Raw genomic sequence first — 5,260 nt, 5'->3', positions numbered from 1 at the left:
ATTTTTACTAAAAGGCTATTTTCTTTGATATTCAAATACACGTCTCATAAAACAAAATAATAATTGAAAGTATTTTGAATACCTCAGAACCATTTTTTTGGAAAATATATCTTTTTTTGATAGCTGCCAAGAACCAAAAACTACAACAGCTATTGAATTAGTGTAAATATAATGGTTTGGAGGGCTCTTAGATATGAATCTAACATAGCCATATATGAATGAATGAAATACCTATATGAATGATTTCAGCAAAAAAGTATGGACATTTATTTTAAACAAAAATAAATAGGTAAACATTTAGGCCACTCACTAATTGGCTAAAGTTGAATTTTAAGAGGTGGGGAAGTCCTTTCATGGTATTCCTTCTGCTCTGTCCACTCCAGATTCACCACCTCTGGGTTAGGCCTGAGGCACAAAGAAATATTGAGCAGTACAATGCCACATAATTGTCTTTGAATATATATATTTACAATAAACCAGTCTACTCCTTAAAGTCCAAAATCCATTCTTTAAAATCACCCAGTCCAGTGGAAAATAGTTCAAAACGATGCACTTCCCTGTTACTTCACTGTTCGTCTGAGTTCCTTCCTCATCAATGCCCCACGCGGTTCTTCCCCCATGCTGCTTCTGCAAGGCTTTAAATACAGGCTTCAATATGCAGTGAACCAATGGGAATACATCTGAATGATTGTACCTGCATTCTCACAAGGGGAGGTGTACGTACCAATCGGGCTGTGAGTTGTTCTGGTTCCTCCCATTGTTACACTCCAGTGATTATCGGCAATGCTCCTATGAATCCACCCAGTGACGCTCCAAAACAAAACTTATATGTGAAAAAAAAGTAAGAGCAACATTTTCATTTGATTTCATTTTATCATGACATACTAACCGTGTGATTATTACAATAGCACATTGTTATTACATAGGATTTTGGAAATTGCTTTATAATTGCATAATAATGGAGTTACGACAGAAGTGGAATAAGGAACAGTCACTATTCCTCTTGTGTTCAGTAGTTACAAAAACTCTCAGCTCATTGCTATGCAATTGAAATGAAATGTAACAACATGCTAATAAAATGTTGCTCCAAAAGTAATTACAGATTATTACACAGGCACAAGAACAGTTTAATGTTAAGTGTTACTGAGATTGCTAACAGTAACCAAATATGGCTATCAAGTGTTGAAAGGAAACTAAAATCCCAAAACTGCCTTATTGAATCAACTGCAGCCAAGGTAGGTTGAAAATCATATTAGTTTGTATTCTGAGTAAACTATCCCTTTAAATATGGTGAAACAACAACATGTCATTTGAAACAACCTCTCATGTCATCATCATTACCCATCCTGCATGTCTAGAGGGTGAAAGGGAGAGAGGGTGAGGGAGAGAGGGAGAGGGGAGATGAATGCGCTGTAATTATCCGTCCATGGCACATATCAATCACACACAGCCAACACACACACATACACACACACACACACACACACACACACACACATTAATCACGTGTCCTGGAGACCTTGCCACAGAGCGAGTGCCGGAAAGGAAAAGCAGATGAGGAAAACCCGTTTGACCTGTCCAAGACTAAATTAATTATCCAATTACTCGTTTCCTCTCCGACTGACTGTGCTGCTCAGATAACTCTGCAGCTATTTACAACTGACTGCCTCCCCAAGATAACAAAAGGGCCATTTGCAGCATAATCACTTCACGTGGTGACGATCGAAGCAAACTCTCTGAGACTGCCAAAAACTCGGAAGAGTCGGACCTCCAAAATCTAATTAGCATTTCTTTTAGCTTTCCACACTCAGTCCATCCAGAATGACTGACGACGAGGAAGTCTCCAACAATTGAATGACATGCATTTTAGTGGCCCACCTCTTGACGGCAGAGAGAAACATTTACGTTTTAATGTAGAATTCCTGCAATTCTACAAATGTTGCTATGGTGCATAGAGAAAATGGCACAGTTTTTATTAAAGCAAGTTTCCTACAATTCTACACATTTTGCCATGGGGTGGAGAGAAATGTTTGCAGTTTTAAAGCTCATTTCCTGCAATTCTACACATTTTGCCATGGGGTGGAGAGAAATGTTTGCAGTTTTAAAGCTCATTTCCTGCAATTCAACACATTTTGCCATGACTTATGCCATGTTAATATAATATGTGAATGAGAGTGACTAACAAAATCAATGGGGGCCCCTGGAGGTCAGGGCCCCTGGGCACGTACACTGCATACCCAGGTGAGTATTCGGTCATGATTACTACAAGTTTAGATAGCTGGCTAGACTATCTTACCATCTACAAATCATTAGCTCACATAGCTCATTGAGTGACTGTCAGTGACTGACAACAATAGAAAACCTGCTGATGCACAACCAAATTTTGAAATGGCTCCTTCTATATTCTGCTATTCTTACTCTCAATATTACATTGAGACCCCGACTGAGTTCCTGGTCGGGGCCCCCTAGCGACTGCTTATGTCTCTTATGCATGGGCACACGCACACGCGCACACACACACACACACACACACACACACACACAGGCCAGCAGGAAAATCTGACAGAGCCCTGTAATAATCTCAATGTATCAAAGAGCTCTTCACGGCTCCTCACGGGACAATATGTCTTCCCCTGTTCGCCAGGAGTAAGCATATTTCTCCTAGGAAAACAAGAGCGGGGACGAAAGAAGAAGGGAGGGATATATATTTGTTATTGCTTGGAAACAAGACAGGGCTTTAGACTGTTATCTGTCAAAGAGCAAAATAGGACGTTCCATCCCTTTCTTCTACCTTCTCCTTAGATATGCTAATGATAAACCCCTGTCCTTACCTCACCCCCTTCTCCCTTCCTCTTTCCCTCTCTCCATCCCTCTCTCTCTTTCCCTCTCTCCATCCCTATCTCCATCCCTCTCTCTCTTTCCCTCTCTCTCTTTCCCTCTCTCTCTTTCCCTCTCTCCATCCCTCTCTCTCTTTCTCTCTCGCTCCCTTTAACTTCTTCTCTTCTCTCTGACATAAGAGTTTTTCAAAAGACAATGTCTGGGCTTCAATGATTTAAAATATATATATATTTTGAATCGTACACCTGAAAAAGTGCAGAAAAGGCAAAGACATGCCACAGTTAGGCAATATTATAACACACTAAAGAGAGTTCGAAACATAAAATATGTATGACCCACAACTGAAAGAAAAAGAACCAAACAACAAATCAAGCTGAACTAATGACAATTACAGTACAGACAGCAAAGAAAAAACCCAACCGAACTCTGGAAAAGATTATGGAGGACCTCAGAGGTCTATGTGATTGTTTGACATGGAATTGGAAGGATGGGATGGACAGATCAATATTGTATGTCAGTGTTCCAGAACCAGAACCCTTCTGAGAGGAGCCCAGAGCACTGCCGCTATGAAGGGGAGGTAGTGCGTGGCAGCGTGAAACAAACTGAGCACGCTCACAACTGCCAACATCAGAGCCAAAGTCAAACAGAGGTGGAGGGAGTTCAAACGCAGAAACACATTGATGTGTATTCATGAATGTGTAAATAAGGAGAGGAAGGCCAAAATGTAGGAGAATGTGAATAACAAACACACATACACACACACACGCTTACACAATAATACAGGCACACACACATATTATGGAGTAGTTCATCTGCTGTTTGATGGGGTGGCCCTTTCATGGTGCTCTCAGGCAGAAAAAGCACTGACGCCAACCCTGACCATATCCCTGACCTCTCTTTTGAGGCCACAGGCATGATGGAGGGAGAGGGAGAGAGGGAAAGAGAAATGAATAGAAAAATAGCCCCCGGCGTCACCTCCCTTGTCTCTCTCTGCCCTCCGGTGTTCCCATAATCCCCCCAACCTTGAGGTCACTACCTACCTGCTTCAGCACTGCATAACTATTTTCTGACTCTTTTGGTTAGCCAGAAATCTGCTGCTATGTGAATGACTGACACATATCACAGTTTATGTCACCTTTCAAAAATATTCTTAGTTACACCCCAGCTAGCACATAACGTTCTGAGAACAATATGTTTCTTAGAGCTTGGTGTGAGCATGGTTGTCCTATGGTTATTTTACATAGAACCTTCCCACAAGAACACTTTAGTAACGTTCAGGGAACGTTATAAGAATGTAATTTAAAAACGTATACATTACGTAGCATCAACAAAACTCTCTCTATCCTCTAAGTGTGTTCATATGTGTTTGCCGCGCCCACTATTTTGCCACCTGATCTTAATGAGTGCTTGTTTCCTTTGAAAGGCGGTCTGTTTGAATAGACTAAAATGAACAGCTTTGAATGCGTAAAACAACCTGGCATGCTAGCTCCATCTTGGTGGAACAGTGGACTAATTCCATTCATAGAGACCAGAATATTATAGGTTTGAATCTCACTGATGATGTGTCACAATAAAATTAAACAATAATGCCTAAGGAAATGAATTCCTATGTGTCTTATCTGTGTTGGAGTTCAAAAAAGTGAACAGTATTATTGAGACATTTAAAGAAAGTTTTAAGAAAGGTATTTAAAAACCTCCAAATAACCTACCATTTCAGATCTCAGAGCATTAATAAAACCACCCACGAAAACTTTCAAGGAACCAGAATAGAATGTACTCAGAACCTCCCTGCAACCTAAAAATATATGCTCCCAGAATGGGCTAAATGTTCAAGTCTGTTCTCAGAACATTTGAAAAACTTTTGGTTTAACTGGTCAGGAAACATTTGGCTTCCTTCCCACAACCAATGTGAAACCATAAACATATGTTCCACCAACTTCCAAGGAACCAAATATGCTAGCTGGGACATATTATTGCCTCAGGCCTCTTACTAAAATGACTCTTGTACTGATGAAGCAATGTTCCCAAAGCAACATGACCAGGGCAGTGGGGAAAAGAGCAGGACAGCAGTGTGGGAGTCAGCAATAAAAGAGAGGCCAAATGAGAGAGTTTTCCATGAAAAACGCCAATCCATCTTTAAATAGAAACATGAATAGTTAATGAAAATAGGTCAGGTCATTTGGGCATCTGGGCAGGGTGATGTTATTGATGTTTGTGTGTGTTTGCATGCTGTCGTTTGTATGTGTATATTTTGTACTGTTTGAAAAAAATTATCTTACAAAAATAAGCCAGCTCTGTGCTAAAGTATTAAGCACTTTATAGGAGAGTCTTTTTTTTATTTATTTTTACCTTTATTTAACCAGGTACGCCAGTTGAGAACAAGTTCTCATTTACAACTGTGACCTGGCCAAGATAAAGCAAA

General features: G+C 40.2%; 1 long non-coding RNA gene across 1 annotated transcript; it reads right to left on the bottom strand.

Annotated features, from left to right (window-relative positions):
• Positions 1-243: 243 nt before the first annotated feature.
• LOC118936392 (uncharacterized) lies at positions 244-823 on the bottom strand. The gene is made up of 2 exons (XR_005035984.2): positions 725-823; positions 244-635 (listed from the first exon to the last, which is right to left on the bottom strand). It is a non-coding gene; the product is annotated as an uncharacterized LOC118936392 (long non-coding RNA).
• Between the last annotated feature and the right edge of the window lie 4,437 nt (positions 824-5,260).

This window comes from Oncorhynchus mykiss, chromosome 2 (assembly GCF_057628025.1).
Source record: "Oncorhynchus mykiss isolate SJ-2025 chromosome 2, ASM5762802v1, whole genome shotgun sequence".
In the NCBI taxonomy this organism is placed as follows: Eukaryota; Metazoa; Chordata; class Actinopteri; order Salmoniformes; family Salmonidae; genus Oncorhynchus; species Oncorhynchus mykiss.
The sequence above is the reverse complement of the archived record's forward strand: the minus strand, read 5'-3'. Positions and strand labels throughout refer to the sequence as shown.